The sequence below is a fragment of the Myiozetetes cayanensis genome, unplaced genomic scaffold (assembly GCF_022539395.1).
Source record: "Myiozetetes cayanensis isolate MyiCay16 unplaced genomic scaffold, myiCay2020 scf5-8, whole genome shotgun sequence".
Classification (NCBI taxonomy): domain Eukaryota; kingdom Metazoa; phylum Chordata; class Aves; order Passeriformes; family Tyrannidae; genus Myiozetetes; species Myiozetetes cayanensis.
In genome coordinates, this window is record NW_026087742.1 from 45,799,345 (window position 1) to 45,825,769 (window position 26,425).

Consider the following 26,425-nt stretch of genomic DNA (forward strand, 5'->3'; position numbering starts at 1 on the left):
TTCCTACAACTGAAAGGCTACTGCTAAGATTTACTTAAAATCTCCCCCTCATTCTGTTTTTTGATTCCTTCCCATCCAAAATGGTGTTGAGGTGGGGGGAGGGAGCGGAAGAAAACAGAAGAGTGAGCCTATTCTATATGACATATGCTAGATTTCCCAGCAAGGTTTAATTACCACTGGGAGTTAGCACTCCTGTTCCTTCTGACACAGCGAGCACTCAAAGTGCAGCGCAATGCCTCTTGCCTATTCCAGTTTGCATGCACATGGATAAGATTTGATTGCGCATTGGGGCACATGTATATGAATTGTATATGTGAAAGCAGACTGCAGGCATCTCCCCTGAAGACTGTTGGCATCCATGCAGCTTTCAGGCAGACTTTAGGCACACAGAAAATGATACTTTTCATGCTCTTTTCGTGTAAGGTTTCATCCTGCAAAGAAATGAGTGTGCTGATCCAGAAAGTAGGGGTGGAACTTTTAGCACTCTCAAACTTGATTACAAAGAAAGATTGTAATTTTCAAGATCAATCAAAGTGATGTTGGCCCTCAGTCATGTGAGCAAACACTCAAATTCAAAGTTTTTACTGATGCTCAAAATCTGAGGACATTCTATGAGTGAAAATCCAACTTTTGCCTTCCTGGTATCAAATACGCCCAGCTTTCACTGTCAATTCTGAAACACAATTTTGTGTCTCTTGTGCAAATATAGGTGCTCCATACTTGATGCAAGACATAAGTAATCAAATGAATATAAGCATGAATTTTAAGGAAATGTTTAACTCCAGCTGCCTCCGTATAGATAGAGGTTTTTAACATTGCTGTGATGTTCTTTTAAGAAGCCAGAGAAGGTTGCTTGGAAAGCAGTAATCAGATAATAGTTATCAAAAGTTCACTACTACAGTGAAAAACTGTCAGCTGAGATTCTCCAGGGATGTGTCTTGAGTTTGGTAATGTTTCGTATTTACTTCAGTGACCCGGATGATGAAGTAGAAAGTATGTTTAGCCCATTTGCAGATGTCTCAAACCTGGTGGAGTAGCAATCAAGGAGATCCAGACAAATGGGACAGCTGGCCAAAAAAAATAGGATGAACTTACTTCAAAGAGGAGAATGCAAGGTCTGCACTTAATCTGGCAAAATCAAGTGCATTAACACAGAATGGGAAACAGCTGACTAGGCAGAAGTTTTGCTGAAAAAGATGTTGAGGTTACAGTGACTCACAAGTGGGATATGTATCAACAATGTCATACTATTACAGTAAAAGCAAACATGCAGTTTTCCTATTGAGTGCTGTGTGTCTTAGTTCTGTGCAGTGAATTTCAGCAAATATGGAGGCAATTCAAAAGAAGGAAAGGAAAATTACCAGAGAATTAGAAAACATGTCCAATGAGGCAAGAATGAAAGAGCTAGGGGTTTAATTTATTGAATGAATGACTGGAGAGACGTGAGAAGCTTTCAAGTAAACACAGGTTGTAATTTGTTCTCCGTGTCCATTGTGGATATCAAGAGAAAATAATATGCTAAATTTACATAATGGAAGAGTTACATTAGACATTAGTAAAAAGTTTCTGACAATAGATGCTAGCCAAGAATGCAGGAGGAAATTGTGACATTCTCTGCTTTAGATTGAATACCTTAAAATAATCAAGGAGACATCAGTCTATAACCATATCTCTCTCATTTATGCAGACTTGGCACAGGAGGGTGGATTAAGATATCTCTTGCTGTCATTTTGATCCAATTTTCCATGTCTCTATCATTACTATCCAAATTTAGTTTTAGTGTGAACTTTTCTATATGCAGTTAGTTTACATATATTTTTGAAAGCTGGTCTCAATAAAAATCCATCTCACCTCTGAGATTCATGCATTTAATTATCTTCTGGTGCTTTACAACCTTTACCTCCAGACCTTAATCTCAGCTTCTTCCACTCTGGGACACCAGAATCCATGTCCATTGGGTAAGCCTAGCTGATGATCCAGCTATGTTTAGCAGCTGGGGTCAGGGAGTTGGAGAGGGGCATCTCAACTGGAAAATAGGCTTCTTTGTCCAGCTAGGAGATGGTCTCACTGGCCTTGTATCACTCCCTTGCCATACAACAGGATATAACAGTGCACTTGTCACTGGACTCCTAAGAGGAAGCCTTGTACAATGGGCCAGGGAAGGTTCAGAAGCATTTTGTGCTCATTGTTGTGCAAACCTGTACACACATTCGGTCCCTGCCATCTAAATGGCTGTGCATACAGAGAAACTGATTTCAGTGAGGCAGCCACTGAAGTCAGTAATCAAGATGTTCCCATGGCAGCTTTATTCTGATGAGATGTGCATACCTGCATAGTTGGAAGAGTGGGATACTTTCACATTTTTAATATGTTTCTTATTTTTTACTGTACTCCCTATGTTTGTTTACTATGTAATACGCCTACAAACAATTCCAGGAGCACATTTTTTATTGGCACCCACTATGATTTTTATAATTGAATACAAAGAAGAAAAATAATATAATGTAACTAACCCTTTCATCAGAGCCATCTCCTTCCCTTACCCTATCTTACATCCCTCACTGCAGCTAATGTCTGTCCAAAGAGGTGGGATGCTGTTGGGACATTCCGAGATCTTGAACAAGGTTGGTTGGGTTTGAAGTTTTGCACATCCATGCGTCATTCAAAGTACCTTCATATCTAAGGCAAATCACAGAGGTTCAAACATAAGCCAAAGTCTCATGTTGGTCTGATAGCTTATCTTCATGCTCTGGTTGTATCTAACTGTTCCCCTGCCTTTCCCAAAGCAGGAGATGTTAATGGAGTACAACACTGAGACACTCTTTCTTTTCTATTGATGGATAGAAAGATTTCTAAAGGGACTTAAGGGAGCCAGATGATAGCCTCTTGCTGAAAGTCAGTGGGAAATGGATGGTTGCAATCTGTGCTGGTAAACTTTACACTTGATACTACAAGAGAGACAGACAATCCAGGTGGAGTGAGGCTACCAATAACTATTGGACATCAGGCTGGGAGCAGTCCAACATAGTTATCATGAATCTTTCACTATCCGTGTCTGTTTATGGGCTCAGTAGGGTGAGAAAGCAGCTAGGGACTTCCCAGAACTCAGCTGCATAAATCCTAAGACACTGAACAACATGTTGTTATTCCTTACCCTTTTATTTTTATCCAGGAAAGCCTGTTTTTACCTATATAAGAGATTTTTTTCCCCTTGACATTATATCCCTGTTATGATTGGTGGTCATAATACAATGAAGCATAGAAGTTTAGGAAAGGACTGCTGGGTCTGTAAAAAGCATATGGCTACAGTGAATCCAGACAGGAGAAATAAAATTCAGCTCATTCTTAGCTGATGGAAAAGTATGGTATGCTTTGAAACATTTCACACAGTCCTGTTTGTAGAAACCCAACTATCCTTGTAATTTCCCCTCCCCTCCATTCCCCTCCCCTCCACTCCCATCCCCTCTGGCTCTTGATTCTTAGCTTGACCCCATTAGTCCTAGTTGTGCCCTGCACTGTACTAAATCAACAGTGTATAACTAGCTACAGCTTTCTGTATATAATTTTTTAATCTCTCCCGGAACTTGAAATCATGTCTTTCCTGTGTTTGTTTTTATAAAGGGAGCTTGTTCAACTGGCAATGCTGTAAAACCATTAAGCGGCTATGTCCACTCCTGCTATAGATCATCAGTCCTTGCTTCATAGGATGTCCTGCTACACTGCCCTCCCAAAATGTCAGAGCCAGCAAACATACACAGGTACTTTGCATAGCAAATAGGTTTTATGACTTACAGTTAATGGACCTTACTATTAATTGGCAGAATTACAACTCTTGTTTAGTTGATGAAAGTAGCTGTCTTGAAAAGTTATTAGGCTTCCTTTTGTTCTTGCTTCTCTGCATTTTTTTCCTCAAGATTGATTACACAGTGACACTGAACTTATATTGAATGTTTCCTTTGAGGATCTAGTTGCATCTTGGTTTCATATTTTATGCTAGTCTTTTAGTATTCCAGCAATCCAGGTATATTAGAGGAAAACAATAAAGAAAACACAAAATAGTTAATAGTCTCAGGAAAATATTCCTGAAAAATATGAGTAGTATGGTAATATCAATAACATTGAAAATATGAATAGTATGAGAAGCACGTACACAGCCTTATCAAGGCTAAATAGTTTTGTGATAGTGGAAAATAAACTCTATTAACAGACACGTAGAAATGCATAAAGCATCTGAGATTGTGCAATGCCTGTATCTGCTAGCTGTCCTAATCCAATTACCTCAGCCAAAACATGGTTCCCCTTTCTCTGGGGTGCGGCTGCTACTGGAGGGAAAGCAGCTTATTTCAAAAGCTGATTCAGCAAGAAACTCTGCAGGGGCCCATCAATGTACCATTAATAATCAGAGATGCTCTAATGTTTATTGGTTGAGTTGTAAATCATTTGTGTAACACTATTTATTTTACCGTTATTCAGCAGTTTCATGTTTCCTGAGAGACACAAAGGTTTCTGTATCATGAAATAATGCTCCTCAGCAGGAACCAACGAGATGTATAACAGACTTTCAGAATATTGTTTCTTCTTATGCTGAATTTTTTTTTTTTTTTTTTTTGTGAAATTAACTATTCAAGAAAAGGAGGTCCTTATAAATTTTATCTAAACCAGTGATATAAGCAGAGACTAAGAAAATGTCATGCTCACTTCTAGTAACTCATCTGGGCTTCAGTCTCCACTAACCCTCCCTTGTCATTACTCTGAAGCCTGATTCTTCCTCCAAGTGAAACTAATAGAAGATCAGTCCTGGACATCTCTTGGTATGCCAGTCCAAACCTGTATCTAACGGCCTTCAGAGGGCTTTTCTGAAGCGTGATTTAACTTAAAAATAATACTGGTTCAGACAAAAGCTGATTCTGTTATTCCTTGCATTTAATTTAACCACTTTTTTTTTTTTTCCTATTAATGAAAACTCAATACGGATTCAATGCAAACTGTTTGGCAGATTTGCTTTATTTGCAGATTCAAAGGCAAGGTCACAACAGCAGTAATAAAGGTGTGCCTGAGTTCCTTTTTTTTATGAGATGTAGATATTATTAAAAATAGCATAAAAAATGTCATGAATACAGAGGAGAAAAATGAAAGCTTAGAAGGAATCCAGGAGCCTGGAAAGCAGCTGGAATTAAATAAATGTTAATTAATACCTTGCATCACAAAGGCTACTTACTTGTGTTGATAGAGCAGAAAAAGAATACTGGCAGAGATAGGTCTGTTTGAAACTAATATTTTTCAAGCTGAAGATCCCATTTTCAGCGTAAAAAAAGTACCACTGAATGAACATGAATCCAGCTGTATTTTAACAATACCAGGTTCTTTCCCCTCTGTTTTGTTTTACAGTCTCTGAAGAGTTTCCTCTTGCTGCATACATGTTTTAGGGAAAATACTCTCAGTTTGAACAGAGAACAACTTCTTCTCAAAACCTAGAGACTATTTTCCTCCTAGGATTTTTGTAACACTGAGCTCATATGCTGAGTAAAAAGCCTGTTGCTTCCTTCTTTTAAGGTTATGTTGCTTAATGACTTCTTTTTTGTTTGCTTTGCTAGCGACCATAAAACTGTCACCATCTGCACTTCAAAGCTGGCTTGCTGCTTTTGGCCACATAATCGTGAGTGATTACAGCAGTGGTTCTCAGTTGTTCCTTCTTACCACAACTGATATCAGTATCTTAAATGCAAATAATTTTTCTGAAAATTATAGCAATACTGCATATTATGTCTGTGAAAAAGAGGTGCTCCTGAGCCCGCAACTTTGCTGTAAGGCAAAATGTGGTTAACTGAAGACAGCGGTAAAACTGAGTAGTGAGTTCAGTAAATGTTTCGTTGCCAAACGTGATTGACTTGAGATGGCGTTCAATAACCTCTACTTTCAACTATGATTATCTCTTGACTAAATGATATTTATTCAATATTATTTCACAGCTCCAGACACTACTGCCCCACCACCTGTGAGGGTCCAAGTGTCTGGAGTGGAGCAGCCTGAGCATCCGAGGATATGGACAAGCGGCTGAGCTGGTTAGATTGGCTACTCATCAGTGCAGTGGGCTCTGCTACCTAGTGCTCTTCTGTAGAGCATCATTCTGAGTCATGATCACTGTGGAGTTTCTGAGCTGTCTGTTCCAAATAAAGGCCAAGCAAGCCTCCATTGATCTGGACAGCCTGCTAACTTAGGCAGGGCAGCTGGTCGTGATCTCCGTGAGCTTGCTGGGTTTGGGTGTACTGCGTTTGTTATCATTTTTTATTGGAGCACCCTGAGCCATTAAAGTTGGCTTGGCAATCGCTCTACCCACCCTGCCCCTCCAAAATCTCATTCACACGATAAAGTACCATTTACTTTTTTTTTCTAAAGGCTTTGCAGCAAGCAACAAAAGCCCCCGCCATAGGGACAACCACAAAGGATGAGAACTCTCGCAAGGAAGGAAAGGGCACATTGTTTGGGCTGGGTCAGCAGCTGCAGCCCTCGCCAAGCACCTGCCCTGCTGTAGGGTGCCTGCCGGTATAAACATGAATCTCTCGGGGGCCTGGATGACCAGGAGTTGGATTCAGCAGGAATTGGGTCGCAAGGGCAAGCAAAGGGCAGCGGGGGTGGACGCCTGTGGAATGAGGGCAGAGGCGTTGCTTCTTGCGAGCAGAAAAGGGGCCGGGGAGGTGGGTGGGTGACAGCAATGTGGGGGAGACGCCAGATGGCCCCGGGGGCTGCGCGGCACCGGGCACCGCTGTCCTGCCGCCGGGGCCGGGCGGGGAAGGGGCAGCTGTGGCGCCGGGGAGAAGAGGCGGCTGCTCCCGAGTGGGACGTGGGTCTCGGCGGCAGACAGGAGCCCGGGGACAGTCCCCACACACCAGGGTCTCGGGCCACCGAGCGGCGACAGCCAGGCCAGCGCTGGGCTGGGCTGGAAGGGAGGGAACGCCGGGCACGGCAAAGCCGGCCACCGGGATGGAGGAACGGAGGGAGGGAGGGAGGGAAGCAGGGATGAGGAAGGGCTGAGGGCGGGAGCAAACTGCCCTCCCCGCCCCCGGCCGCTGGCGAGCCCCAGGTAGGGGCCGCTGATTGACAGCTGTCCCCGCCCTCCCGGCGTTCCCATTGGACATTTCTCACGTCGATCAGCGAGCGGCGCGGCAGAGTCCTGGTCCCCATTGGCGGGCTTGGCCCCGCCCCTCGCGGCGCGGGCCATAAGGGCGGTGAGGGGGCGGGGCCATCGGCCGGCGGGGCGGGGCGGCGGCGGCTTAGCCCGCGAAGGCGGAGGGGCCGGAGCGGCGGAACGGCGGCGGCTGGAGCGGGAGGGGGATCGGGATGGGACGGAGCGCGGCGCCAGGTGGGTGCGGGGCTCTGCTCCAGCCTCCCGCGGCCGCCGCGGAGGGAGAGAGGGAGGGAGGAAGGAAGGGCGGCCGGCGGCTTTCAGGGGGTCTTTTCCCCGACCAGGAGGGGCGCGGACGGGGAGCAGCCGCTTTTTAGCGGTCTCCCTCCCGCGGGGATAATCTCGGCGCTGCCCTGCGGGAAACCTCTTTCTCCTGCCGGCCGCGGCGGGGGCGGCGGTGGGTCGCTCCGGGGCTGCGGGCTGCGCTCCGCTGGCCGGGCTGGGCTGCCCGTCCTGGGGCCCTCCCTCCTCAGCTTTGTTCGAGCCCTCCCGCCGGCCTCGGCCCCTCGCCGAAGCCGCGGCGCGTCCCCCTTTCCCCGCCGGTCGGGGTGGGGGCTGCGGAGCCCCCCGCGCGTGGGGCCGGGGACAGGCCCCCGGGCTGTGCCCCGCAGCCTCGGGGCGCTCCGGCCGGGCTGCAGCGGGAACACGGCACCCATTCCCGGGAGCCGCCAGCCGGGGGCTCATCCCCCGCTCGTGTTCGTCCCCCACGAGTGGCCCCGTGACAGCGGCAGGGCTTTATGATGTCCGGCGGTCTTCAAGTGCTTAAAAATAATCGTCTTTGGCTTTGAAGGGCGCTGGGAGTCCTTGATAGCTCGGGAACTTTTAAACCCTTCCCCTCCCACCCCCGGTGGTTTTCTGTGGGTTAATTGTTTTTTCGACTTGCTTCTGAAGTAAATGTGTCTCTGAGAAGAAGCTGGGAGTCTGAGTGAGTGCAGGCGTGTGAAGTCAGGGATTTATCTCGGCTGAATGTCTAGCACTGACCTAAAAGCAGTTAAGAAAAGCTTTATTTATTCTTTTTCTTCTCGTTCCTGATTCAGTTCAGTAATCGCTGCAGATAACTTAACAGGAGAAGGGCTGATAGTTTTAGGTTGAGCAGCAATCTGTGAAGTGGGGCCAGTACTTGAGTGATGGGTTATTGGATGCAGTTGTGAGGTTGCTTGATAGAATACACTTCAAAGCACAAATGGTTTAAAGGTTTGTGTGCTGCTTGTGCAGGAATGGGAAACTGCTGTCTAGCTGTGGTTCTTTGTGCCTCTTTTGTAAACTGCAGGGAATAAGGGGAACATATTCCTATTAGAAAAAGGTGGGGATAAATTGTGAAAGCAGCAAGGAACTTGAAGAGGCTCAATCTGGGGATGAGAAGGTTTGTTTTGTCTTGCCTATTGTGCAAGACTGGCCCTTTTTTTTTTTTTTTGTCCTTTTTAAAACTTTACATAAGGAATCAAAAAATGTTACGTTTATAGCAGACAGACTGTTGTTTTGACTTTGCCTGATAAAGTATTTTCCATAAGCTAGTGAGTGTACTTGAAGAAAGGAATGAAGTAATGGAAAAAACTGCAGTTCTTATCCTCCAGCATGCTGTCCCACACCACAGTGATCTGTAGTTCAGGTGGTAAGTTATGTGGCCTCCAATATATGGAGGCTGACATGATATAGAATAATTATATTAGACTAGTGCTCAATTTTGGAAACATGTTAGGTTGAAGTTACAGGTTACAGTGCTTGCAAACTTAAAGGATTCAAGATTCAACTCTGAATTTGAGCCATGGAATTGAGCTTTGTTGTTATGTTACAGCTTTTTGCCTTTAAGTTCTCATCAGAAGAAAATATGCTAAGATGGAAGGAAAGTTATCTGCTCACAAGCCCTAAGTCATTCTTACTCAGTAAGAATGCGGCTTTCACTAAGTCCTTCAGAAAGAATTAGGATGTTTTATCTGCAGCTCTTCAATTGAGACCAGGACCAGACTATGTTCCCTTGAATGATGTGGGACCTTGATTTGTTTCCGGCTGAATTTTGGGGATGAGTTGTGCAAAGCAAACTTTTTCTATCCCTTGCTGGAAGATTGCTTTTGTGCTTATATAGCTAGCAGCAGTATGAATGGAGTTATTAGGCAGTGAACACAGAGGTTTTGTTGTACATGAAATAATATATGATTGAGCCAGTGCTCTTCTCATTTTCTATGGCTACTTTCTTAAAATAAAGAGAAAATAGAAAACATTTTTTTAATCAGATACTGAAACAATAGTCTTGATTATACACAATAGTTACTGAATAGTTACTGAAATTGAATGGTCTTTGTTAATCTTCCCATTTGTCCATGGAAGTATTAAAAAATGAGTTTACATGTCAGAAATAGAATCCCTTGTGCTTAAAAAAGGTATTTTCATAGCAGGACTAAGTTATTGAGCCTTCTTGTTTGATTTAGAAGGTACAACATGTGACATTTGGTAGTTAATAACAGCATAAACCTGCCTTGTTTTTCAGTATATGCCTTGTCTGTACAACATGCCTCAAAGGATTATGATTTTAGGAGTAGCAATATAAACTCCTTAAGGATCAGCTGCTCTTTGGTATCCCTACTTCAGCTTAGGTTTATTTATGTTATTCTTCAGTGAGAAGGGACATGCCATATATTTTTCTGAAATAAGAGTAATAGTGTCTGTGGGCAGTATTCCTGTATGGAGGAAAGAGGAAGAAAAGCCACAGTGTGACAGATGATAGGAATACTATTTTGGAGTTTCTCATACAGCGATCAGAAGGACAGGGTTTCTGAGAACCCAACCAAACTAGAGCAGATACTTTGGTGAAGAATTCTAGAAGAGCTGATGGTAGCTGACTGTTATAGTCACTGTATCAGTCTCACCTGGACAGTGAATTAGCTTTCATACCTTTGCAAGTCTTCCTTTTTTTGATTAAACTTCCGCATGGATAGTCACATCTTAGTGTACTCTTTGTTCTTTTGAACAGCCTTCCAGAGCTCTCTTGACTGCTTTTCCTGAGGAAGGAGCAAGAAATATTGTTGCAGTTAATTGCAGTCTGCTCTTGCAGGCCTGTCTTTAGTTGGTGTGTATTTAATGTTGCCTTGTAACTGAGCTTGAATCTGATACAGGTTGTATAATGCAACCCTTTTTGGACTTTTTAATTCAAATGTGATGTGTTATCTTCCTGATTCATGTGTGGCTCCAATTAAAATTTTTGGACTTGTAGTCATTACTGTGACTTATTTTTATTTTATTTTTGCTTGCATTGGATACTGAGCTACAGGCTGTGTATTGTGAATTATGGTACTGGTGTAAGTTACTAAACAGGCTCTATGTGTCTAGTGAGTTATGATATGAAGCTTTGTTAATTACCTCAGTAATGGAAAGATAGTAGTATGCGGTACTGATGGGGAGGAATTGGTTTTATCAGGCTCATTTCTTAGTTCTCTAACCTTAATGCCCTTCAGTATGTGGAGATCATTGATAGGATCAGATTACAAATGTCTTCCACTGTTGTATATAACTGTACTTTGCCTTCAGAAGCTCCCCTGTACAAGGAATCTGATGAGTCGCAGGCTGACTGCTTATTCTCTTAAAAGATAAAAAGGTAGAGGGTGAATGATAATTTCTACGTGTGGAATACCCGCATACAGAATACCTGTAATCTAAGAAAGATCAGTGTCTCGACTAAGAATTAAACTGAGCTGTCTTGAGCCTTAGTACTTACATTCTTTCCTGAGAACTTAGTCTGCCTTCAGAGGTAATAATGAAAATAACCTGAAGTTATGTCAGGTTTATTTGTTCAACTTTAACCAAGTGCCTTCCTTCACATTTCACTGTTATTTAGATCTAAGTGTTCAGAAGCCAACCTGTGGTACAAGCTGTTGAAATGTTTCTCTGGGGTGTGCAGTTTTTTAACTGGAAAAGTGCTGTTGTTTTTCACCTCTCTTTTGAGAACTTGAATAACTGAAATATTTTCAGCTACTGATAGATGTAATTTCTTCTTCTACCAAAAGGGGAAACAAAATATTTGGGAAGAAATTAAGAAATTTGTTTTTAGAAGCAGCTGGAGCTCAAAATGGAACTATTTGTTCTGATTTAGGCTGTAAACTTAGAGTTCATCTTGTTTGATTTCTTTATTTTTGTCAGGTGAGATAGCTGGAGAATTTTTGTTGAAGGCTTTTTAATATGGTGAGTGTTTGTTGGCTTTGCTTGGTTGTTCTTTTTTGAAAAAATCTGACTATGTTTAGATTTATAGATATCTTGAATTTCAACACATTGTGAATTAGTTTTTCTTCTTGCATACTGAAATACTCTGCCATTAAACTGTTGTTAATTTCTGCTTTTAGAATTGACACAGAATATATGTGTGGTTTGTTTTTTTTTTTTTTTGGTGGACCTCTCTATTTCGCAGTATTTTAGTTACTCTTTTCCAAGATTCTTGGAGCTCCTTCCTGCCTGTTAGTTATGAATGTAACGTATTTATTCTTATGGAGTGTCAGTAAGTGTTCAGAATTCATGTTTTTCAGTTATCATAATTGATATAAATAGAAGTAGCCTATCCTAAGGCAGTTGTACTTTCCATTAATTTGTTGAATGCGAATTTTAGGGTTGACTTAAATATATTTTTCTTCAGGAGAAGAAAACACCTGAAATTTTAACATGTTGTGCACAGAATTAAAGGCTGACTTGTTTTCTTTCAAGTTCCATAGATCAAAAATCTATTTTACTGTTTCTTTGTCATGACCTTTTATTCTACATCCCTGTTGTGGAAATATGCCTGTTGTAGAAACTATAGAAAAATTTCTTGAGCTAAAACTCTGTCAAGAAATGTTCATTTACACAGCAGCATGCACAAATAAATTTACATAAAGTAAAAATATTTTTCACCTTGAAGTTCAAATGAGACAGACTTTTTGGAAGCTTATGCAGGGGTTATGTTTCCTCTTATGCTGGTGTAAAAGCAGAGGAAGTTGGTTATTAGGAAAAAAGTTCTTCACCAAGAGTGGTGGTCAAACACAGGGAAGTGGTTGTGACCCCAAACCTATCGTGGTTTGTGACAAGCATTCAGACTAATTTCTTAGGTACCTGGCTTAACTTTTAGGTTGCCTTATGTGGAGTCAGGAGTTGAACTTGATGATAGTTATGGGTCTCTTCCAACTCAGGATAATCTATAATTCTATATTAGATGAAAGGTATAATGTAATAGTATTTTAGAGGGCTTGAGTTTTCACTGACTGTTTAGAAAATAGTGTGTGAAAAAATATTTCCTTTTGCTCTTGATACACTCATAGAAACTAAAACTGAACAAAACACCTCATCAGTGAAGACTGAAAAGCATGTATAATCTCATAAAAAGTGTTTTATTCAAGTGCAGCTGCCAGGGCCAAGGGAACATAATGTTAAGGCTGTGTGTAAAGGACAGTGAGTGTAGGTTGTGAATTACTGGAACTCTGCCCTGTTTATAAATGGAGAACATTATACAAAATGTGACCATCAGGACTTTATTCCGTGGATTGGTTAACCAGTTGTCTGCTTGTCACTTGCTGTGGAGTGAGATACAGTTGATAAGAGCTGTTGGTAGGGTCTGGGCTTCAAATTAAATCTGGGGATGAAGTTTGTTCCAGTGCTGAGGACTGCAATGGCCATCTTAGTCTCACTATTCTCTTATTTGAGGGTATATAGTTGATATATGAAGTGATAACTGATCATGCAGCTGTTGCCCACTCCTTCTCTCCAGCAGCTTTTTTTTTCACCCAGCACTGCTCTTCTTGTTGCAAAGCCTTCCTCTTTGTCTTGTCTGTTGTGCTTTTGGTGTCCTGTAAGGTAAGGACAGTGGTGTCTGGGTCACTGTTGTAGTACCTGAGCAGAGAGGCTGGTTAGAGCAAGTGAGGAGTATATAACCCTTGGATCCATGTATCACTTCATAAAAAAAGGTTGGTAAAGGTGTAAACAGATTTTCTTCTGCACGCCAGTGACTTGGAAGATGAAGTGGTGTTAGGACATGGACTCTCCTTATAGCCAAAGACCTCAGTACTTCAGCTGACGGATCCCAGGTTTCTTGTGCATCTTCACTGTGACGATCACTTTGCTCATAGCAACTAATAGTTGGAGAGCTTGTGTATGTAACTGGTGATAGGCATAATACACCAAAACATGTTCACAGTATCCAGTGAATGTTGGAATTGATATACTGGTGTTTGTTTTGAAATCCTGTAGTTGGAAAGGTCAGTATCCAGTGATGCTGAGGAAAGCCATTCATCTGCTGTGGACTTGGTTTTGTCCTAACAGAGCGACAGGCAGCTGTGGGGGTAAAGTGCTAAAAGACAAAGCCTGTGAAGCTTGTTTTATTTTGAAACTTCAGGCAGACTTTGGAAACACTTCTTTGAGGAGTTCTTCTGCTTCATTAAATGTGAATGAAGAAATGAAGTTTGAACTTCTGAGTTAGAAGAGGGACTTTAATGGAAACGTGGCTTTATAGTTTGTTTTTCTGCAGTGGTTAGAACTTGCCAATGAATTTTCTATAGAGTCGTGAAATTCTCTGGAACTTATATCAGCACAGGTTTACTGTGGAATTATTTCCTGGGAAAGTAATGTTTTTCTTTTTAAAGCTTGGCTGATGCTTTGAATGCTTAAACAGCTGCAAACATGGACAGGAATACATCACTTCAAATGAAGCCTTTGATTTTATGCTGAATTTCAAGATGCTTTTGTACATGTATCAATGTTTTTTGCACACAGTCGGAACATTGAAGTTTCCTCTAACCTCTGCACGCCAATTCAGGAGCTGGAGTGGGGCTGCAGTTTTATCTCAAGTTGTGTTTAAAGAGGATGTCTTGCTACAGTTATACAAGTGGTTTGGTTGCAGTTTCAGGTTATCTAACTGAATAGTAGGAGAAGGCTGTTTACCTTGCCAGAGAAGCAGATGTGCAAGCCATGTGCTTTCTATCCACCCTTCTTTTGGCAGAAAGATCCAGGAACTAGCATTTGAGCAGCTTTTTTTTTTTTTTTTTTGTCTAAATAGAGGATGTTTCCTTCTTTTCAGTCAGCTTTCTTCTCTTGAAACTTTCTGTTCTTCAAATCTTACAGTTCATATATATCTTCACTATAGCAATCGCTGTGCATTTATAGCAAGTCAAGAGTTGTAGAGCTTGTACGTGGTAAGCATGAAATACCTGAATGTTGAATTGATAAGGTACAAATGCCTTCAAGAGGAGTGCCTGAGAATGCACTGAGTATAGTCTTCCAGCCCTCAAATGAAATGTTGCTATTGTAGCATATGCCTCTGTCATCAAACATTGCTCATACTCTTGTAGACTATTTTGAAATTTCAAATATCCTTTGATTCAGGTTGAATAACTCCAGTCAATCACACAGATAACATGAGCAACACCTAGTTATAGCTCAAGATAATAATGCTGTGAAAATAGGCCTTGATGTCTAACTCCTGAATTTTTGTGCTGGATTTGCACTGCTAATGATAGGAAAAGCTTCCATATTGGTAGACTAGTAAGTTGGTGAGTTTTTAACCTTAAGGATTTTTATTATCCTGAATTAGCTGCATCTGAAATACTACTGTAACATCATAGGGATTCTGATCCTATTTTTCTAGAATGTTTACTATTCTACTGGAGAAGGTACATGCTTTGTAAAACGTTTTTCTGGTTACCATACTAACAAATTTGAGGCCCTCGAAGCTTGTATGGATCTTGCAGCTTGCTGTCATGCTTGGTCACTCAGCTGGCTTGGTGCTGGAGTGGGTTTAACAGTCTTCAGTAATTTCTGTATCTTGGAGGGTGATAGAAAGGTTCTGAGTAATGGGATTTATAACTGTCCATGCAAAAACTGGGAAATGGCAGGTAAAACTCCACAACTGGGGAAAATTTCACAACTTCTGTTGTTGTAGATGTTTTAAGTGGACTAAATGTTTTACATTATTTAGTAAATTGGTCCAGTTACTATTTCTGCGAGTTATTAATGAAGGACAAAGTCAAATATTGTAACAGATTGAATCCTTGTCTTAAAAACGTGACTTTATGAAATGTACAGAAATAAGTCTTATGCAGTATATAGTCCAATTTACATGTTTCTCTTACTTGTCTTTTAATCTGAAACTATTAAGGCAGCAGTGAAATAACTACCTTTAGTGGACAGGTAGTACTATTGCTGCCTGTGACAACAGCAGCTGAAACCCCAAATCCATTGCCTTCTGTCCTATGTTTTGAGATGAAACTGTTAATGTTCTTTGTGTGCTACTTCCTCATTTGCATTTTCTGTTCCACTTCCTCCTCCTGCAAACTCTCTCTAATGCATTTCTTCTGAAGTCTTCTTTTACTTCCCTTTGAAACTGTATTCTATATCCTAGTATTCCCTGTAAAAAAAGAAAAACATTGGGATGAATTTCTGCTTCATATAATTTCTAGTAAAACCCACAGATACTTTTTTTTTTTTTTGAGAGTGAAATACTTGGAGATGTTGTGGTTTGTTGGGGCTTGGTTTTTTTACAAAACCCTTCATACTGCCACATCCATCCTTGAAGAAATTTAAAATGGAGGGAAGTAGATGCAAGACATGAAGTGTAAATCCTTGCCAAATGCAAATCCTTCCTCCCTTAACTGAGTGAACTGCTTACTATCAAATTTCTTGAAGCCACAGAATGTTATTTTTGGCAGGAACATCAGAAAGAGTATTCTTTCTTTTAAACAGTTGTTGTTTGGAAAATAAGCATATGTTTGGCATCATCATGGATTTCTAAAAGAGGAAAAAGTGGTTTTATTTTCAAAACATATAGTAGAACTGAATCAAATGTTAAATGCTTCTGGAAGCTTAAATACAATAATGTGTCTGTACAGTTGGTTGTCAAGGTTGAAACAACAAGCACAATTAGCCCTGAAGCTACTAAATGCTAATCAAAACTTGGCAAAATTTTCCCTCAGCCAAGTTAGCTGAGGAAGTTAGAGAAGCTCATAAACAGCCTGTAGTAATTAGGTTTTATAAAGCTAACTAAAATGTTGAGGTTCAGGTATAAAAAAAAGGGATTCATTTTATACTTATGGTAACAATGATGTTCACTGTGAGACCTATGGCTGTAAATTGGTAGTGTGAGTCCCTACTCTTGTTCATCTTGGTGGAATTATGGCTGTTAATGCCTTTAAATATGAAGCATTAGAAAATATACTGAATCAGGTTTTGTTAACCTAAGGGATGACAGTCTAAACTGTGAAGAGCTTTGATTTGTTGGTCAAAGAGAACATTCTTTATGCCTGATTGCAGAACAATAAACATGGCATAGAACAGTCACAGTTACTCAAAAGAAGTTGGTCTAGGTTCATGCAGTTACAGGGTTAGGCTAAAAGAGAAAAATCATGTGGGAAACATTAGGAAGATTTAACTGTGAGGGTAGGAAGTATGGATGTTGAATCTAGAGGAATAAAACCAGTGAATTTAATAGAGAGTTACTGAGAGTTGTTGTATTCTCTTTAAGATGTTCAACCTGATATTTTAGAACTAAAATATGGAGAAAACCTTGAAACAAAAGCCTGTCTGAAATACAAAGCTTGATGGACAAGTGTTCTTTTGTCAGAAATGTATTTTTGATCTTTCTAAATCCATTTTGAACAAAATACTGAAATAAACGTAACTGTAGGAAGATAAGACTGTAGAAATAATTGAATTCCACTGTGGATTACTTTATTTGCATTACATTAGTCGTGTTCTATAAATATGCCTTACATACATTTCTTTTGCTTATTTCTACAGGTGTATAATGAAGTGTTGATCCTCTTTTCCTTTTCGAAGTATACAGGGCTTGCTGATTTTAATCAGATTTTCTATTTGGGTGTTAAAAGGAGTATAAACTTGGCCAAAGTGGGAAGCTTGAGCCGTATATTTTTCTGTAGGCTTGAAACAGCTTTTGGTGATTCTGAGTATAAAAGAGCATGACCTATGGAACAGCTGGCCCCTAAGTAGTAGTTTTGGTGCAGAATATAGTTATTTACATGTTAACCTGGTAACAGACTCCTCCTAAATGCCTCACTCAAGGGCAAAACATCTGTGTACTATTGTTATACTTGAAAATGAGGTGGTTGTGAAAATATAGGATCTTAAAAGTGTTGGGGGCAATAACCTCTTTAAAAAAAAGATGATTCCCATGGTAATCTACACAAAGAGTTTCTAAAATAAGAAAACCAGCAAGTATCTATGCTGTGATGAAAAAAATTGTATTATTTGGGATCAGGCGATAATTTTAAGTGCTACCTCATAAAACATGAGAAGAAAACCCCAAACACCAACAAAAACAATCCCCAAAACAAACAGGTTTCCATGACATTTTGGTGATCTGTTGTAGTTCATTGTACTTGATGCAGAATTTGCCAGGGATTTCGTAACCTGTAACAACATCAATGGTCAGCTCAGATTATTGTGGTGCTTCTACCACCTCACCACTTGTTGGTCTTAGAGGTTGTGTCTGAAGAGTTACAGGAGCATTTCAAACCAAGGTCACATGTGGTAGAAGAGTAAAGGCATCAAGTTCTTGTGAGCCTCCATGCATCTGCAGTGCATGTGGTGGTGTACTGCGAACAAAAGCTGAAGGCACTGAATATGAGAAGTCCTCTAACTTTTAACTGACCCTCTCTTTTTGGTTATATTTAATTCCTCTACTGCTTCTTTGCCAGCCCCAAGCAGCTGTTAAGCAAAGAGGGAAAGAGGAAGCCACATGTCTCAGCTGTGCAGCCCTGCCCTCTGGGAGGTGGAGCTGGAACCCCAAAGCACTGCGTGGTTTCTGTGTTTTTAATAGGGAGGTGGAAAGAGATGGATCTGAAGCTGTCCCAGGTTCCCTGCTGTCCCTGCTCTTTCTTCCCATCCTGGTCAGTAATAGCCAAAATATCTGGTTGCTTCCAAGTGTAAGCTGCACATTGCTTTGGAGCTGTCAGCTGCTGCCTGAGCAGGCGTGGCATTGCCTTGGGATGTGGCATACCTCCTTCCCTGTGGTACATTCTGTGCCTCCATTCCTGCCTACATAGGGTTAAAGAGAATAGCTGTTACTCTTCAGATGAAAAATAAACCTTGCAATTTCTTGGCAGCTCTTGCCTTTCAGCAATCAAATGCCATTATTTCAAAACATTTAATTCCCCCCCCACCCTCCACCCCCGTCAAGTTACTTTGCATCTTACATGATGTAAGTCTTTCATTATTGGAAATCAAAATTATTTGTAGTTTTTGAAATGTTCCATACAGGAAGGTAAAGGGAGCAGGACTTGAAAGTGCAGTTGAAATTGGTATTTTCTGGTTGTTGGAAGTCTGAGGAAGGGATGCAGGCAAGAAACCAATACAGAGTAGGACGATATACCTGCAGTCACGTTATTATGGACGGTTAGGAGAGATCTGAGATGTATATATTGTATGTATGTATTAAGCAATTTAGGTCTTGTTAGATTTCCTGGTCAGATCATGATCTTTGTTATTGTTTCAAAATCTCTTAATGGAAGTTACTTTGTAAGATGCTACATTTGTGGCAGCTGACTGCCCCTTCTCCCTTCCCCCAGCAGAAAGTAGTGAATGTTGCTGTGAAAGTCATAAGTGAAATAATCTGAAAAATAGGATTTGTTGAATTTGAGAATATTTAACAGGAATAGGCAAATCAATTCTCTTCAGTTAGTATCAACTGCTTGGTGTTGAATCTGATGGTAAAGAAGTAGATAACCTGGATGGGTTACTTGATTAGGATAATGGTGTTGATACTTTTCATTACCCATATTAAATAGTGTTTTAAAATTCTGTTTTATGAAAACAGGTCTTGATTAAAACCATAAAAATCTAATGGTAACAGGAGACATGATGATTTTAAGCCACTTCAACCTTCTTTTCAAAAGAAAGTGTGGACTTTATTTCACATATTTCACATTTTGGATTTCTGTGATTTGTTTGATCTTCCTAAACTGCTAAGCTTCTCTATGCTGAGCAAGATTTGAGGTCACAGATCCATGCAAAACTGCTTTAGTTTAATTGGCTTATAAGTAAAAACATTAATAACAAAAAAGATCCAGAAGAAACAAACAAAACCACCTGTCTTATCTGGCCTTTTAAAAATAGGAGTAGGGGGAGAAAAAATAACCTTGAGAAAGTGGGATAAACTTGAACCATTTAGTTAATACTAAAATATGCGAATCTCCTTCAAGAGCAGCTTTCCAACTGGGTTGTAAAATGGAATTATTAAATGCATAAGTTTCACCTGTTAAAATGCTATAATTTCTCTCCCATTCTATATCCTCCTTATTTCTTTACTTGCTAATGTCCTTAATTGAACCCCTTAGGTCATCTCTAACGAGTCACTAACTATTTAATTCCATTGGGATTTAATTTTATAAATGGTGACTCTTTAATATTAATGATACTTACATCTGTCTAAAAACAATTGATATGCTTTTTGAGACTTTCAAATTGGGGGAAAACCCCACACTTTTCACAAATACCTTCCAGTCTGTGTCCTACTGGCAAAATGTACTGGTTTTGTGGATATGGAGATATCTGCATCTGTAGATATAAAGGCTTTATAAGTAGTGAGAACAAAACTGCGGTATTAGTTACCCAAGTATGTACATACGAGAGAGAGCTGTTTATAAGAATAGAATTTTAATTGAAAGGGATCTACGGTGTTTGTCTAGTCCAACTTCCTGACTGCTTCAGGGCTGACCGAAAGTTAAAGCATTTTATTAAGAGCATTGTCAGACTGCCTCTCAAACACCGATAGGCTTAGGGAATCGACCACCTCACCAGGAAGCCTGTTCCAATGTTTGATCATCCCCTCAGTAAATAAATGCTTCTTACTATCCAGTCAGAACCTCCACTGCTGCAGCTTTGAGTAATTCCCTGGTATCCATCCTGTGACTAGATTCCAGGGAGAAGAGCTCAGCACCTCCCTCTCCACATCCCCTCCTCAGGAAGCTGTGGAGAGCAATGAGGTTTCCCCTCAGATTCTGTTTCTTCAAACTAGACAAACCCCAAGTCCTCAGTCACTCCTCACAGAACTTTCCTATCAGCTCTTTCTCCAGCTTTGTTACCTTCCTCTGGACACATTCAAGGACCTTCACAACCTTCTTAAATTGGGGGGGCTCAGATTTGCCCACAGTAGTGAAGATGAGTCTGTACCAACACTGAATACAGCAGGACAATCCCCTCTTTTTCCTGGCTGGTGATGCTGTTTGACGCACCCTGGGGTAGGATTTTCCCTCGTGGCTACCAGAGCTCACTGCTGGCTGACTTGCACTGAGCTGCTGCCTGCCAGCACCCCCTGATCCCTCTCTCTGCAGGGCTGCTCTTCAACCACTCCTCTCCCAGTGTCTGGCATTGCTCTGTCCCAGGTGCAGAATCCAATATTTGGACTTGTAAATTTTATCCCATTTATTATAGCCCAGTGTTCCAATATATGTAGATCCCCCTTCGAAGGTCCCTGTTCTTCAAGAAAGCCAGAAGCACCTCCCAGTTTGGTGTCACCAGCAAACTCACTAATGTTGCACTGAACTCCTGCATCCAGATTATTGATAAGTTTATTGGACAGAACTGGCCCTTAATTTGAGCCCTGAGAAGCACCACTGGGGACCAGTTGCCAGACAGATGTAGCCCTATTCACTGTAACCCTCTGAGCTTTGCCTTTCAGCCAGTTCTTCATCCAGTGCATCATGAACCTGTTCATCCTGCAGTTGGACGACTTGTCCAGAAGGATGCTGTAAGGGACAATATCTAACTTCATATCTTACTAAAAATCCAGAAAAAGTCCATCTACTGCCTTCCCTTCATCCACTAGGTGTGTGACCTTATCAGAAAAGGTTATCAAATTATTAGTGTAGTGGAAGTGAAAGGTGTCCCTGCCCATGGCAAGGGAGTTGGAACTAGATGATCACTTAAGTCCCTTCCAACCTAAGACGTTATATAGTTCTATGAAAAAACGCACCGAATGCAACTGTTTTTAATTCACCCCTCTTAGTCATGTGACTATCTTTAACAAATATCAGTCCAGTGTTTTCTTTAGACCTCCACTTGCTATTCATGTACTTAAAAAAGCCTTTTAAGGGATCATAAAACATTTCACACAAGCTTCGTATCTCGGATGGGGTTTTGAATGAAGGATGTGGCCTCCCTGGAGGACATAATTATGGGGAAGGTGAAATTTTTTCCATGTGCTCAGCTCTATACCACAAAGCATCATTCTGTCTGCTAGGGTGAAGGATGTGCCTTCTATTCTCAAACACTAAATCTGAATGCTCTTACACTTTTTCATTTCTCTTTCAACACCAAGCTATAGGGGAATTAGCCATGGAGTGATGTGCATGGTTGCTTTCAGCTAGATCCAGATGTAAAAATATGCTGTGCCCCTAAATGGGGTGTGCTAGAGAGAGCAGCTGCTTTCTTGATCCAGGCTGTGACTATCTGCATAATTCTGATTCCATGGAACTGAGGCTGGCTGTCATCTATTGCAGTGCTGGGTTGTTTAGTATGACCTTGTTGCTACTTCCTTCTCTGTTGCATTTTATAGATGTGACATTTTTTCCCTTTTTAAAAATTACGTCAATTCTGTTTAATTTACCTTTTGCTCTTAGAAATTCTGAAGCCTACTAGTTTTCATTTATCAGTCTTAATAGTTAGGTTTCTCATTTTAGCGGGTTTTATGTGTACATGTGATATTTTTGACTAACACTTTTCAATAGGGTTCTGTGTCCTGTACTGATTCATGCTTCCCTTATTCTGCCACTTCTCTCTAATGTCATGAAACAGTAGGGAAAAAACTGGGTGACCCTCTACTATTTATGGAGAAGTATTAACTAAAGAAAATCTTAAGTTTTGTTCAGACAAGGTGAAGTCTGCTTTTTGCTTTGAATGTTGACTGTTAACTATCTGACAATATTTTCCTATTGCTCGTATCACCATATTCAGTCTCAGTAAAGCATTTAACTTGAAAGCCTTTACCTCTGTCTTTCCCATCATCTAGCCTTGGTCTAATCCCTTTAATGAGCCCTCACAAGTTATCTGTCTGAGGTACTTATGAAAAGCATGTCTAGGTGTTCATGCTTTTTAGCAGTGTCTGCTAACCATATAAACGAGGTTGAATGCTCCAGAAAGCAGAATTTAAGGGACCTTTTCTTTTTAAGAAACATGTTCTTAAATCCTTGTAACTGAAAAACTCTGCTATATAATGCTGGGTGCATAACAAATAAAATTACAGAGCCTCAGTCTACTGAGGATGACCCTTTTTAGTGTTGTTACATCAAAATGGGGATCCACTTGAGTAAAAACTTCAGTATTCCTTTATGTAAAGCATCTCTGGACACTGGGAGTGGAGCTGGGAGGGAACTCTTCACCATTCTGTAAAGTGCAGGGCTATACTGGGAGAAGGAGCAGGCTGGTAGTACAGACTTGTACTGTGAGACTAGGTTTGTTACCTGTGAAGATTTAAGCTTGGTCAGTGGTGCCAACAAACCTTTTCAAGTGTTTGAAAACATTTTACTACTAACATCCCATCTGAAATCTGTTCCTTCTCAAAGATATTGGACATTTCTCTTTGCTGGTGATGGGAGAACCCTTTCTTTTTGGATCAAAGATGAGAGTGCTACTTCCTGTCTGCTGTGGTTGGTACTAGTAAGTTGTGGTATAATCTTTGTTTGGCTTAACTTGCAGTAAAGAGTCACTGCTGATCATTAAGAAGAGAGTGTAGTCCCAGGCAAGCCTCTTGCTGTTGAGGTACCAGAGAGGTGGTAGGTGTGGGGGCTGGTCAATGATTCTTATTAGCCAAGAATGTGTGATAAACCAGTGCTGTTACTGGCTGGCTCATAGGCTTGACAGGCTGTCTTTCGTAGATTGCAAAATCTCTGAATATCAAGTGTTTAACTTGGGATAAATTCCACTAGATGTTTAGGATTTTGAGAACCTGCAGTTTAGATGGATCCCATCTGCCCAGTACTGAAGGACTGCTATACTCAATCAAGCAGTGAATAGTTGTACCGTAATCCAGTGAGTGAAAAGGAATAAAAGATACCAGGTACTCCACACAGGTCAGATATTTTTAGTTTATCTGCCTGTGCTTGAAAGAAAAACTTCAAGAGTTTGAATGTGTTTGAATGGAATTGGTGGTAAAGGACACACTGGGTGCTGTGACCAAGTCTAACCATCAGAGTGCTTCTCAGAAAGATGCTGGGTATGAAGGCATCCTTTGAGGTCTTGTCAGAGGGCAGATCGCTCTCCACACTCCAACTAATGTATGTCCCAACTAATTCTGCATTTCTGGATGTTCGTGGAGACTCAGAGTTCAGGCTAGACAAGAGCGAGTGAATCTTAAATTAAAGACCACCTGGAAAAATGTAAGCTGCTGTGTCTTTATGCTGCCCCTGTTCTGTGCCCAAATTTAAGAGTGGGATCTGGATCAAGCCTGGTTTAAAAATAAGAAATGTTTGAATTGTCTGGATTGATCTCATTAAAACTGCTTACGATGGGCCACTGAGAGGCCCCTAGTTCTAAATAATAGATCGTATGGCTTTTTACAGAAAAACCCCCCATTGCACTGTAGAAGTACTTAAGACCAAGTGGCACCTGACTGCTAATTGATATGTAGTTTTACTCTTTTGAAGACTTCAGAACCCGTCTGCGTTTTCCAAATGTCTGTTGCAGAGTTACAGTAGTTTCCAAGATTGCTTCACACTTTTAAGATTGAACTCACACGGGAAGTTAACAAGGCAAACCAGTACTGAAGATTTAAACCACTTCCTTTTTTGTGTGTATACATTGGTAAAGCAGTTACTTAAATTCAAACTGCAGTAGTAAGCTTTGAATCTCCACATATGAAAGCATGTTTTAAAACCCTCTCCCCACCCCAGAAAGCAGACTTTAAAATAAAATTCTTTTTCCACCATTTTGATGATGACCTACCATTTGGATACTTTTAATCCTCAATCTGTGTAAAAGTTATGTCTTGCATTAAATCCTTTATGTTTTTTCTTTCCCCTGTGGATTTTTGAAGTAATCCTCTGTGTACCATATAGCTTGTTCTTCAAATTGCTTGTCTACAATCTCTTCATTTCTAGGAGTCCTATTTAGAAAGCTTTAAAATATTAATTGATTTTAAACAAAATTCAGCTAGATATAAATTTCTGACCAGAATTCTGTGTTACACATTTTGCATCTCTATATTCTTATCCCATTGAAACTGTTTAGTACTTTCCATAATTTAGTCAGTGAATGAGTCAAATGGGGCACTTGGCAGAGGAGTCAGTGATGTACTTGGTAATGAGTAAGAATCTTTTTATAATGGCTTTCACTGGGGTTTTTCTTTCCTCGTGAGGATTTTATGGGAAGAAGGAATCAATTCAAAAGGGAACATGTGTATTTTTGTAATTGTGGCAGTGGATAGATATTGCTGGACTGTTAGTGGTGTACCAAAATACGCTTTCCTTTCTGTATCTCATGTTGCATACATTTGACATATTTTTTCATCATAACTATGTGCCTTAAGTGTATAACACGTAGTGAGAGTCCAGCGTTTCTTCTCTGGCTTACCCTGGGTCTTTTTCAGTGTTCTACTTGAGAAGAAAAAAACCAACCGAACTAAAAATCTGATTAAAAAAAAAATAAAATCTGAAAGTGCTTAACATTGGCTATGCCTTGATATCTTTATTTAACCATGTAAGGATTTATCCCAACCCCTGAAATATGTCAGGACTTGCTTTCATTTCACTGTGAAAGCTGAGTCTCATCCTCACTGTTTGTGTGGTAATCCTCAACTTCCTTCTTATTCCTGTATAGGTCACACATATTGTTGACTTGAGCGAGGAGTTCTTTTGCCACAGGATGGATTCAGCGATCCTGTTTGTGTAGTGCAGCACCGCAGATGGTGTGCTGATGTAACTGGTGGCAGTGGTAAACTGCAGTGTGCGCGCAGGATTGCGTAGCTGATGTGTGGAACTGAGATCTTCGTAAGGTGCTTTTGTTGCTCAGGCTAATGCAATGTGTAAATACATTCTCAATCACCGTGACAGCGCTAGAGGGTTTAAGTTCTATATAAAGTTCTGGTCACCTTGTCCTACAAGTGCTCTGTGATGTCTGTTCTGTACTGGTTTTAATCTAGTGCTAATAGCTCTAAAGCAGATTTAGTTTCCTGAACCACAGGTATAATTGAGTAAATCACTGTTTATTGAAGCTCCAGAATCATAGAACGGCCTGGGTTGGAAGGGGCCTTTAAAGAACGTCTAATTCCAACTTCATGCCATGGGCAGGAACACCTTGCACTAGACCAGGCTGCTCAAAGCCCCATCCAACCTGGCCTTGAACACTTCCATAACTTCTCTGGGCAACCTGTTCCAGTGTCTCACCATTCTCACAGTGAAGAATTATCTCATACGTCATCTAAACTTAGCCTCTTTCATTTTAAAGCCATTCCCCCTTGTCCTATCACTACATGCCCTTGCAAAAAGTCCTCCAGCTTTCTTGTTGACCTCCTTTAGTGACTGGAAGGTGCTATGAGGTCTCCCCAGAGCCTTCTCTTCTCCAGGCTCCTGTCTTCATAGGAGAGGTGCTCCAGCCCCTCTTATAATCACTGTGGCCCTTCTGGAATCCCTTCAGTAGATCCATGTTCATCTAATATTAACTTAGGTTAATAGGATCCTGTCTGACGTAAATGTGGTCGGGATTGTGAAGCTGTGTTTCGAAGCACTTTTCCCCCTTAGAGTACACCTATCCTGGTAATGAGAATGAGAATTACTTCTATGTACATGAGTCTTTTATAATGTCTAACTTCAGAACAGTTCTTTTTTTAAGCACATAAACGTTTAAGTGAGGACCAAGATCTTGGCCAAGTGGTAGATTTTGTTAGTAAGTTAACTAGAGGGCAATATTGTATCTGGAATAGGTGGTTATTGCACCAAGTCTTACTGGAATTGAGTTTTTGGGTGCCATGATGTTAAAGCTCTAATACTTTGCTCTTCTAGATGCTTTGGCTTTCTTATAAATGCTGTTTTATAATTGTGTCCTTCAAAATTTTTTTCTCTTGTAAATTTCAGCAAGTTCATCAAGAAATGCATAGCAGAAACCTTTAAAAATATGGCTAATACTAAAAGTATTAGTCTCCTATCAGCAAGTGATCTAGTTTAAAGAATGCTTTTGAGCAGTTCTTTTAGAAAGGGCATTTATTTCTTAACCACAAACCCCCTTAATTTATATAAATTTAGCGTATGAATAAATGTTAATCTATAATTCAGAATATTCTCTTGATGCTAG

At 40.6% G+C, this 26,425-nt stretch overlaps 1 protein-coding gene across 3 annotated transcripts in view; it reads left to right on the forward strand.

Annotated features, from left to right (window-relative positions):
* Positions 1–7,292: 7,292 nt before the first annotated feature.
* WASF3 (WASP family member 3) overlaps positions 7,293–26,425 on the forward strand; it is a 67,694-nt gene continuing 48,561 nt past the window's right edge. The window contains exon 1 of one of the 3 annotated variants that reach the window (XM_050333967.1): positions 7,293–7,360. The gene's annotated coding sequence lies outside the window, so the exon portion shown is untranslated. The remainder of the gene's footprint in view (positions 7,361–26,425) is intronic. The other 2 variants (XM_050333966.1, XM_050333965.1) reach the window with 2 other exon arrangements.